The sequence below is a fragment of the Nyctereutes procyonoides genome, unplaced genomic scaffold (genome assembly GCF_905146905.1).
Source record: "Nyctereutes procyonoides isolate TBG_1078 unplaced genomic scaffold, NYPRO_anot_genome, whole genome shotgun sequence".
Taxonomy (NCBI): Eukaryota; Metazoa; Chordata; class Mammalia; order Carnivora; family Canidae; genus Nyctereutes; species Nyctereutes procyonoides.
The window spans coordinates 26,487,272-26,499,571 of NW_026575131.1; the positions used below are offsets into that span (position 1 = coordinate 26,487,272).

Consider the following 12,300-nt stretch of genomic DNA (forward strand, 5'->3'; position numbering starts at 1 on the left):
TTAGTCAGAAGTCAAGCCACCTCTTTGACTCCAGAATTCTGAGTCCTTGCTCACTAGGCTGTGCTATCTCCTGACCATTTGCATGTTCCAAAATGTGCTATATCCCCAGCACCATCACAGGAGACACACATAATTAGCAGTCAGTAAATATCTGCAGAATGACCAAAAGACCATCCTCTTTAGTCTATTACATAAGAACTAGTGCAAGGAAGTGGGAGTTGTGACTTTAAGATGTATTGGGAGGTCATGGTTTTCATATGAAATTATCTGGAAACAGTATTTTCAGTTGCTATAAAGCACAGTAGCACACTATTTCTATGTAATACCAAAACACTTCTGATTTTAAGTAACAGTTTAAGGAAAGTTTTTGTATAAATGTGTTATAAGTCCAAATTGATTTCCTCATTCAAATAAATATTATATTTTGTATAGCGGCCATATTTGCTTAACCTGGTATTACATATTACTATCACATAGAAAAATATCAGAATATGGTTTATATTTCCATTTCCTTCTACCCTCTTAGGCATTTTGAAAATGCTGTTTCTTTGCCCACTAGAAACCTGGGTTTTTTTTTTAACTTTCTGTATTAAAGCAAGTATTGCTATATTTCTAATGTAGATCTCTGTAGAGTCTGGAACACATATCAATTCATAATTGATTTTTTCTTTTAGTGAATTAAAACAGAATGGGTCTTTGATGTTTTGAAATTGGTACCACTTAGCCACAGCAAATGAAAAGTCAATTATTGCCAAATCTTCCTATTTTATAGATTGAATTTTGCATTTTGTATCCTACATTATGCATTAATAAAAGGAGAAAATAAAATTTGGATTTGAAACTGAAATTTCAAAGTTGAGTTTTCCTCACAAATTATGGCAATTTCTATTTTCATTTAAAATACATTAATAGAAGGGGCACCCAGCTGGCTCAGTCAGTAGAGCATGCAACTCTTGACCTCAGGGTGATGAGCAAGCCCCACACTACTGTACAGCTTACTTAAAAAAAAAAATGCAATATTTATTGCAACATTCATGCAATAAATAAAAATACATTAGGGGCACCTGGATGGCTCAATTAACCATGGGACTCTTGGGTTTTGGCTCAGATTGTGATCTCAGGGTCATAAGATGGAGCCCCCATTGGGCTCTGCACTCAGTGCAGAGTCTGCTTGGGATTCTCTCTCTCCCTCTCCCTCTGCTCCTCCCCCTACCCCCCTACCCCCTCACGGGCTCTCTCTCACTCTCTCTCTCTAAGAAAATAAATGTTTAAAAAAATTCAGTCATAGAGAAATAAAAAATAGACTATATTTTCAAACCTTCACCAGCACCAGACTGGATATTTTATCATGATCACCATTTGATAGAAGAGAGACCTGAGGTTCAGGGAGATCAAGGAACTTGCACAATGGTCCTACAGCCATAAAAGAGCAAAGCTGGGATGTGAACTCAGTGTTTGAGACTATAAGGCAGAAGTTCTCAAGCTCAGCACTACTGACACTTTGGATTGGATAATCCTTTGTTGTGGGGGCTGTCCTGGGCATGGTAGGACGTAGCACTGTCCTTGGATCTGCTCATTAGATGCCACTAGCACAACCCCTAACTGCTGCCAAGTTGTAGCAACCAAATATGCCTCCAGATTTTGCCAAATTTGCCCTGGGGATGGGGTGCAAAATTGTCTCTGGTTTAGAACCACTGCCCTAAAGCTCCTGTCTTGAGCGCTGTCTGCCTTTTAATTCAGGTCAAGATCACTCTTGAAAAATGGACCCCCAGAAAGCTTGTCACAGCCTATGCACATCTGGGCCTTGGCCAATTTAGTTTCTCCCTCATTTTACCTAGGAAGGAAATGCCTGCCTGCCACCCACCATCTGGGGTGGTTTGGAATATATATCCCAAGCTAAAATTAATAAAAAAAAATAATGAATTGCCCTGCTCTCATTACCAGAAATCTGAGCCAGAACTGGATCCATGTGCTCTGGGATGAGGTTGTTAAAAAGAGGGTAGTGGGAAGGCTTATTCAAGCTCAGAGGACTTGCTATTTCACTGAGAATTAACTTGAGGAAGAAATAGAATAAGAATTGCAAAGTCATCAAAGATGATGGCTTTTCCTTTATGACCCTTGGCACCAGAACAAAGAGCCTATTTTTGTGGTTTTCTGGATATCCAGAATAAAGAGAATAAAAATGTTTAGGTAATGTTTGGATGGTTTCGAGACCGTACATACATTAGTGATAGGTCAATTAATATCTGAACAGTTCAAAGAGGCAATTATTTTAATTTATAAATCACTTCAGAGGTAAAGAACTGCCATCTCTTAATGTGGTTTTTACAAATAAGAGCGCTCATTGTTATGTGTATTTGTGTGTGTGCGCGTTTCTACCCGTGTCATTCTATCTGGCCTGAATTTTCCGACCAGATCACATACCTCGGTGATTATGTATTTGTCTCGAGAGCACTGCCAAATACATAAAGCATTGTATCTGCAATTTGACCCTTGGCTGAGACCACCCTATTTTTCGAGTTTTCACTGTGCTGAAAGGTACCACCATGCACTGTGTTGCTTCCAGAAACGGACTTCTTACATTACACTCTAAATGGCAGAGTCTGGGAGTTAAGACTCCCCAGAGGGTTATAATGCCTCTTGGTAATCATTCACACACGGAAGAAGGTCCAAGTGATTTCTGGGCACAGGGGGCTCATCAGACACTTTGACAGTTGGTGAAAAGTCTTCAAGTGGCAACTTAGAGCTTTCCTTTAAAACCATTTAGTAAGCATCTCTATATTTTATTTTATTTTATTTTTATTATTTTAAGATTTTATTATTTTTTGTCTATTCATGAGAGAGAGGCGGCGGGGGGGTGCAGAGGCAGAGGCAGAGGCAGAGGCAGAAGCAGGTTCCCCGTGGAGCAGGGAGCCTGACTCGATCCCAGGATCCTGGGATCACAACCTGAGCCAAAGGCAGAGCTTAGCCACTTAGCCACCCAGGTGCCCTGAAGATTTTATTTTTAAGTACTCTCTACACCCAATATGGGGCTTGAACCCACAACCCCAACATCAAGAGTCACGTTCTCCTCTCACTGAGCCAGCCAGACACCCCTATTTTATTTATTTTTAATTACTGAGTAACAAGTACCACACATCATGCTCAATGCTAGGGCTATTAGTGTATACAAGACAAAAATCTGATGGTGAAGCCGGAAATTGTCGTATAGTCTGATGAGCACTATCATGGGAAAAGTCTAAACAGAGAAGCCCAGACTAAAGAGGTATTCATTGGAGAAGCTTCCAGAAGGGAGTGATCTCTGTTTCAAAGCTGAGAGGTGAATCAGAATTAGTTTGGTGAAATGGAGGTTCCAGGCAGAGGGATGGGAAATGCGAAAAGGCCCAAAGGCAAGAGAGAGCACGGGGATTTCAGCAAAGTGAAGGAAACATGGCTGAGTCTAGAGAGGAAAGGAAGTGAGGATCAAGCAATGAAGGTAGACATGAGCTCAGGCAGGACTGCAAAATATTTTTCAGGTCATACTAAGGATTTTGACTTTGTCTTAAGGGCCCTGGCATGTGATGGGCATGCTTTGAGGTGAGACTGATATGGTCAGGTTGATAGAAAACGGTAAGAGGGGAAAGAAACAGCAGGGGAAGAGATGAGGGGATGGGGCAGGGAAGGTGGTACCCGGCTTACCTCCATGGGCTCAATAACTGGAAAAAAGGAGCTTATAGATGACATTTATTTTTTTTTAATTTTTTAAATTTTTTTTATTTATTTATGATAGTCACAGAGAGAGAGAGAGGCAGAGACACAGGCAGAGGGAGAAGCAGGCTCCATGCACCGGGAGCCCGACGTGGGATTCGATCCCGGGTCTCCAGGATCACGCCCTGGGCCAAAGGCAGGCGCCAAACCGCTGCGCCACCCAGGGATCCCTATAGATGATATTTAATGGATGTAAGAGATGTTAGTTAAGACTAATAAAGATCTGGGTAATAATAAATTTGCTGATAGTCCTCCCCATTATATATGCCCCTTCCCTTTTAACTCAAGGTTTGTCTATTGCAGACAAACAAAAAGACAATGATATAATCTATGCATATGCCCTTGGCTTCATTAATTAAAATTCACAAGTATTACTAAGTATCTACTACATGCCTGGCACTATTCCAGTTGGTAAGGAACCTCCTGTAGACCAGAGACCGTTCCTACTTTCAGTGAGCTTCATTTTACTTTCCAGTGAGGCAGACAGGAACAGGAAATCAAAACAGAGGTATTCACACAGCCCGACGCTGTGAAGATGAGAAATTACAGGGTCTTGTAAAAGGCTGTGTCCTGATAGAGAAGAAGGACTCCCTGGGAAGCTGACAATTCAGCTGAAACTGGAACAACCCTGAGATCAGAGGCTTTAGGTGTTCCAGTCCAGGGAACAGCAGAGGCCTTGGGGCGGAATGATCATGATCTTCTGACGCAGAGATTGTGGAGGCACATCACGGAGGACCTGTGGGCCATGCTAAGATGACTGGACACTACTCAGTTTAGATCTTGTAGTCAGGGACATCTGGGTGGCTCAGCGGTTAAAGCATCTGCCTTTGGCCCAGGGTGTGATCCTGGAGTCCTGGGATCAAGTCCCACGTTGGGCTCCCTGCATGGAGCCTGCTTCTCCCTCTGCCTGTGTCTCTGCCTCTCTCTCTCTCTCTCTCTCTCTGTCTCATGAATAAATAAATAAAATCTTAAAAAAAAAAAACGATCTTGTAGTCAGTCCTTCTTACGATGCATTCCAATGGATGGACTAAATAATCCTTCTTTGAAATGCAGCACATCCCAGTATTCAATGATGAAATGTTTTGTTATATGCTACTTTCTACCTTGACATGATACACTTTTTGGTGCAGTGCACTTCATGGGGGAGAACAGACTAGATGGCCTGAGTAACAGCTGTGAATTAGGGCAATGACCAGGCTTCCGGGCTCTGACCAATTGTTCAAGTTTTTTTCTTGAGGGAAAAGCAAAACAATGCTCTACAGCAATCCCAGCAGCTCTCCAGGGAGGCAACGCACCCAGTTTGGAGTGGGATTTCTGCTTTGCGCAGGCCGGCTGCCTCATCAATAATTAATTCCCTTCCATAGCCACAGGAAGTGTTTGAGAAACTGAAGTAGGGAAGAGAGGATGAGCATCAGGAATGTGGGTGTTCGAAGGTGCATTTGCCAATTCCCTGCCGGCCTCAGCCCAGAATGATGGGGGGAGTGCGAGTTTACAAGCAGACACAGGAGGGTGCCCACCTGAGGCCCACTCCCTCTTGGCTCTGTGGCCTCAGTTCCTCCGAGTCTCATATGACTGTGACGACAGAATCCTTGGGACACTCTCATATTCCCCAGAGAGTAGATTTTCTTACATTTACATGGCAGCTTTGCTTCCTTGGGTTCCACTTTTTTAGCAGAGTATCAGGCTTTAAAGCCTGCAAATAAAGCATTGATATTTCTTCTGCAGCCACTATCTTCCACTGGAAATGAGAGCAGAATATTATTAACTTGGCTTCATTTTATCATCACCAAAGGGTGGCAGTTAATCAAGGTGCTGCTTATAAAAGAAAGCCTTGAGATTCTCTTTCCGATGAAAGACTCACCTAAAGGCTATTGTTTGTTGTTGAAGTCGTATCAGTGCCTTGTAAAATGTTAAAAATACAAAACAAGATGAGGGTTGGAGCAGGAGAAGCTTGAGAGGAAGAATTCTTAGGGAAGTTCAATTATGTCGGGCTCACCTATAACAAGTTACATCATATTGTCATGAAAACATCATCATGGTATTACAAAACATTTGTGAATGTACCATTAAAATCTGGGGGGGGGTATTCTAATGGCATTACTTCATCATAGTAAAATGAAGAATGTTTGCTACTGTGGCAGATATGTTAATAGCTTTTGGCTTTGAACTGCATTGATTTTGAAATTTTTCAAATAGTCCTTTTTTGGGTGGAAGGTACACTTCAGCATAATTCCCATTTATTCCTTCTAAAGTTATACATTTTCACGGCAGCAAATCTCAGTAAACAGAAGGAGGGGAAGGCCACGTGACGTTGGAAGAACTATAGATAGGGCCTTGCATTGTGATTCACTGGTAACACTTCACCTGGATGGAAATACAGTTGCGAAGATGACATCTTTCGCTCTGGAATGAGAAAGACTAAAGTTCAAGTCCAACCCCATTCCCTTATAGCCATGTGACCTCATGGCAGGTTATGATTTATATCAGCTTTAGTCTACCTGTCTGTAAAATGGAAGAGCACAATAGTATTTATCCTATAAGCTGTAATAAGATTTAAATATTATATACTTCATAACAACATTTAAAATGAGAGTACAAAACATCATTATTGTTAATACTAATTAACTCTGCTACTTTTAGCAGGTTGATTTACCACCCAGACTTTAAATTCCTTACTTACTTTCACGACAGAAGATTTGGACTAGAATCAGTGTTTCTCAAATTTAATCATTCTTACACAGTCCTCAAAATTTTTGCCATTTAGGGGGAAAATATGCCTGCAATATAGTCTTGAAAAGAGTAAAGCCATATATGGAGACATTCAATGTATCTATATAAATCTATAAATTTAAAATAAACCTATAATATAGATGCATTGGCTTTAATTTAACAGCATAAAATATTGTAATCATAACACCCATCTTTCCAATGTGTTATCATAGAAAATCCTGATGCTGGAGGTTTGAGCCATTCATGGGTGTATCTGGACACCACACCTATAGCCACAACCACTACCTTGTATATCATGGACTTACGTAGAGCTGTAATAGCTAATTATCTTTTTGTTGCAAATATACATTAATACAGACACATGTGAAACTAGTAGGTACAGAGTAGAAGCTGAGAATAGACCCTGAAGCCAGTGAGTCTAGGTTCAAATCCCAACTCTGCCACTTGCTGGCTCTGTGATGATGGGCAAGCCACTTTACATATCTGTGCCTCAGTTTCCTCATCTATAAAATCAAGATGATAAGATTGTACTTAAGAGTGTTATTGTGAGTTAATACACATACAGTACTTAGAACAATGCCTGGTAATCAGCATCTTATTGGTGAGCTATGCCTACCAACATATGCAAACACATCACACTTCAACAAACACTGTCTTAGATCATCTCTATGTTCCGTTTTGGCACTGAAGTCTTTAAGGAGTTGAGATGGAGATCTGGGTCCTAATACTTGATTTTTGGAATACATACTTAATGTCTCTGGCTTAGATTTTTCCCCATATAGTAGTACTATCTCCCTCTAGGTGCTTCCTGAGTATGGCAAGGGCTAGATTGGGTGATGAATCTGTATTTGAATAGATTTAATTCCCTCAAAACTTGACAGTAGAAGATCCTATTATTTATTGGCAGCTTATGACTCTAGCTTGAGCAGAGGATCAATGTGAGAACCAAATGTTGATTGGTGACTCTCCACTGCTTAAGCAAAACCACGGGGGAAAAGAAAACCATATCTCTAGCTACTGCTTTCCTGCCAACAACATTGAAGAAAATGAGACATAACATGAATTCCATATGTTCAAATATATTACTATTCCATTTGGTCATAAAAAAATAAGTCTCTCTGGTCTACCATATCTGAAAATCAAATTGTTTATATCTCCAACTCAAATCCTTCTTCTAAATCTTCACACACCTGTATCACGTTGACATCCAAAATAAGCATGATTCATTGAAAAGTGTGAGATTTCTGTCCAAAAGGATACTCCACAGGATAAGGGAATCTATGCACCTAGAGACTGGAAGTAAAAAATGAAGATGGTGGTAGTGTGGCAAATAGATTGTAGCCTGTGTATGTATTGGGAGAAATTCAGGGTGACAAATCAAGTGCTTAAATTACTCAAGTAGAATTATTACGTGTTTAATTATTATGTCTCAGATGAGAAAGATTCTGTAAATCACAGTGAACTGGTAATTACACTGTCGGATACACTATGGCACATTTTAATAGACTACAGAGCCCCTTTACCTTTCAGCTTGAACGTGGTCAGGTTTCACTTTGGGTAACAGACAAGTTCTTGTGTTAGAGCTGTGTGCACGTGGACAGATCTAGACTAAGGCAGCGCAGAGGGCTGATACAGAGTGAAGCCAAGTGCCAGGGAAACTGTTTTATCCAACACTGGTTTTGTTTGGTGTGAAAAGAGATCATCCAAAGTCAAGAGACCATGTATGGTTTGGTTTCACCTCATCTATTACCCAGCTAACTTGGAAGGAAGAGTAATTCTCTCATCAGAGATTACCAATTTCTCCCGAACCATTCATAGGTTTCTGAAAGTGAGTTTATCATGGCTGTGAGTATACTCTTCCCATTCCCAATAAGATGTGATCCTTTTTTTTAGATAGGAAATCATGATATATATTATATACTACTAAATTAAAACTCATCCAATAAATTTGGCATCATATTGGGTTATAACTAGTACCCAGTACCTTCCTTCCTTCCTTCCTTCCTTCCTTCCTTCCTTCCTTCCTTCCTTCCTTCCTTCCTTCCTTTATTTCTTTTTCTTTTCTTTCTTCTTTCTTTCTTTCTTTCTTTCTTTCTTTCTTTCTTTCTTTCTTTCTTTCTTTCTTTCTTTCTTTCTTTCTTTCTTTTTTTTGTAAATGTACTTCCAGTACATTGTTTTGTAAACCTAATCCATTTTATAGACCTAGCTCATATCGTTAACTAGAGTGAGATTATCTTGGTCTCACTGTATCATCTTTTCACCAATGTCTTTTCAGAGATGAACTTCTTTGCTCTTCCCCCACTTCCTAGGCAGGGCAGGTAAGGTCACATAGGGTTCTGTACTGGCATCAGCTTCCTGACGAACTCTGGTTCTTCAGAGCCACCCACACCTTTAACCTTCGAATAAAATTCCTATTTTGCTTAAATTAGGCAAGGCCTATTTCTTTTTTGTTTTTGTTTTCTTTTAAATATTTTATTTATTTATTCATGACAGACACAGAGACAGAGAGGCAGAGACACAGGCAGAGGGAGAAGCAGGCTCCCTGTGGAAAGCCCAACAACGTGGGACTCGATCTTAGGACCCCAGGATCACACCCTGGGCCAAAGGCAGATGCTCAAACACTGAGCCACCCAGGCATCCCTCCCTCTCTAGTGCCTGCCCCTTTCTCCCCTATTTTTCAATGCACTTATCCCTCTCCAACATTCCTTATAATTGTATTAGGTTTATTGTTTATGTGTCTTCACTCACTGGAATGTAAGCTCACTGATATTTCTCAAATGCCCAGGACAGTCTCTGACACATGGCAGGGACTCAATAAATATGTGTTTAATTAATTAACTAGTTAATTAATGAGCTACATGCTATTGTTTGATTTATTACAAATATTCCTTTAAATCTACAATCTCCATTCTTCTACCTACCTTACAGGATCCGCTTAGGTAAAAATGTTTGCTCTCCTCTCTAAAGCTTTTTGAGTATGGGCTAGATTTTCACATCTGTGCTCTTGCCCAGCAACAGGGGACTAGATCAAATGACCTCCTGAGAGCTGTCTGGCCCTTGACATTCTAATTCAATTCCACTTAAATGTCCTAAAAGTAATTTGTAGAGAAATTCTTTTCCTCCTCCTCTCCTCGATTGGAGTGCACATTTATCTAATTATTTCCTTGGTAGACTGACCTAGCTTTGAAGGAGTACCATGTCAGCTCTCATGCATTTTCTCTAAGCACTCACTTTATAAAACTAAGAGACTAAAGACTCAGCTCTCTAGGGAATTAAATTGCATTCAAATAAGATTAAGGATTTTTGAGTCACAAAAGCAAGGACAATCAGAGGCTAACTAAGAAGAGGCAATTGTTCAGCAAACTAATCCAGACATGTAATTCACAAAGGGACTCTCACAATTGGTCAATAAAGAAAAATGCCTGTGGAGGATTGGGCGGGCTGGAGTGAGTGAGGGCAGCCTTCTTCCTTCCAGGGTTTAAAGGCAAGTCCCTCACTTCCTAAAGGGTGAATACGTTTATTTTCTAAATTTAGTCGATTATGGCCCAATATCCTTCCACTGAACTAGATTAGATCTTGAGAGCTTGGCACTTGGGGTAGTTTCTAAAGTTTCTAAAGCCATGGCTTGGTGAAGTGGTGTTGGGGTGATGTGAAATCTGTTGATGTTGATCTAAGGAGGTTCTTTTGTCACCCCTCATTTTGAGCAGGGATTCTTAACCTCTTGTAGGCCATGGACTTCTTTTCAGAATAATGTTTTACAATGTGTAAAATAAAGAGCATAAAATTTCAAAGCAAAGTAATTATACTGAGTTTCATTTATCAAAATATGTTTTTTCAAAAACAGATCAGTAATACACATTTATTAATAACATTAAATATCAAGGGCTAGTAGTAGGTCTGAAAATTGCTGTCATTTTAAAGTGCTGATAAGTTTAAAGGATAGTTTGAAGTATTTCAACATCTGTACTGTCAGGCGAAAATATGTACAATTTATAAAAGTGATAAAGTCAAGGTACTAATAATGCTGTGTCATGTTGGCTATATTTATAATCAAAGAAATGTTAAATTTCAGCTAGATGTTAATAAAAATAATGATGTAATTTCATGGATGCCATGGCTTCTAGCCCAGGTTAAGAATTCTTGGCATAGAGACTGAAGAGCTTATGTAGCCTCCCCATACCACGGCACCCACCTTCACCATGAGATGCCTGTGGTTGCTGACATTGGTTTGAACTGTTACCCCACTAAAAATGTTTCTGTTGGCTCAGGTCCAAGATGAGAAGGCTTGAAAAATTGGAAAAACACCATTACCTGCCACATGTGTCTTATGCTTAACAAAATGGCCTCTTCAGCCTGGTGGGCAAAGAGCCCCAAGCTACCATGAGAGAGTAATAAGAGCTCTGACAATAGCATGACCAACTTGTCCTGGTTTTCCCAGGACTGTCCCTGTTTTAAAATGAAAAGGGACATTTGCCCAGGACATCCCCTATTTTGTTCCCCAAAAACCTGGATGGTTGGTGGGTGCTCTGGAGTCAGAGATAACAGAGTGATTGGAACCAGTTATCTCCCTGAGTCTCAGCATCTTAGTCTCCAAATGGGAATAAGAACGCCCTTCTCAAAGTTATACGAGGGGTATCCTAAAGGCCTACCACAGTGTCTGTCATATTGTAAGCACTCAGGCAATTGTGACTATGATCACCACTGCTGCTGTCAATTATAACATTAGCATCCGACCTTCTACCTTATGCCATCCTCCAGAAAGAGCCACACTTCACTGCCACTGTAAGTTATACATGGTCTTCTAAGCACCTCTTAAAGTGTTCACAAAGAATTTGGTAACAACATCATGTGCACAATGGAATAATGTCTTAGGTTGAACCATATGAAACTGACAGTTTTGTAGACTGAGGGCAGGTGAATGTTGATAATGTCCGACAGTTCAATCTAATGTGTGTGTACACTGAGCACCAGGTATGGCATTTTCTAAAAAAGTGTCATCCTTTCTTCCTTAATGATTTTGATATGAAAGGACCTCTCTTTAATTTATCCTTCTGCAGCCATCCCAGGTTTCCAACCAGATTTAAGACCACATGCCATTATATTCCTTATAATCAAGGTAAGCCATTAAATGCTCCGGTAAAATGATTTTTTAAAGATTTTATTTATTCATGAGAAGCACACACACAGAGAGAGAGAGAGAGAGAGAGAGAGAGAGAGAGAGAGAAGCAGGCTCTATGCAAGGAGCCCGATGTGGGACTCCATCCAGGGACTCCGGGATCATGCCCTGAGCCAAATGCAGGCACTCAACCACTGAGCCACCCAGGCATCCCTCCAATAAAATGATTTTTTGACCTTTCATGAACTGCATGTGATAAATTCACAAATCAGAAGAAAAATTCTTTAGTTTTAGAACTGTCTGTTTGCTCTAAGTACAACTGTCATTGTGTATCTTCACTTTTTGGCAATGAATGATATAGTAGCTTATGTTATCCTTTATTTTATGTCTTGCGCCTAATCTTGACCATGTGACATTCCCCCATATCTCACAATATCCAGAGTTACAAAGAGACACATTAATTGTGGATAGCTAAAAAGGGAATTTAAAATGTCATAGGTGGGGGGATCCCTGGGTGGCGCAGCAGTTTGGCGCCTGCCATTGGCCCGGGGCGCGATCCTGGAGACCCGGGATCGAATCCCACATCAGGTTTCCTGCATGGAGCCTGCTTCTCCCTCTGCCTGTGTCTCTGCCTCTCTGTCTCTCTCTGTGTGACTATCATGAATAAATAAATAAAATCTTTTAAAAAAAATAAAAAATAATAAAAT

The 12,300-nt window shown here is 40.3% G+C and overlaps 1 long non-coding RNA gene across 1 annotated transcript in view; it reads right to left on the reverse strand.

The window, feature by feature from the left end:
• Positions 1-3,844: 3,844 nt before the first annotated feature.
• LOC129521657 (uncharacterized) overlaps positions 3,845-12,300 on the reverse strand; it is a 149,352-nt gene continuing 140,896 nt past the window's right edge. Inside the window, exons 7-8 of the long non-coding RNA XR_008666844.1 lie at positions 5,609-5,743; positions 3,845-5,485 (exon numbers count right to left, since the gene is read on the reverse strand). This is a non-coding gene — a long non-coding RNA (uncharacterized LOC129521657). The remainder of the gene's footprint in view (positions 5,486-5,608; positions 5,744-12,300) is intronic.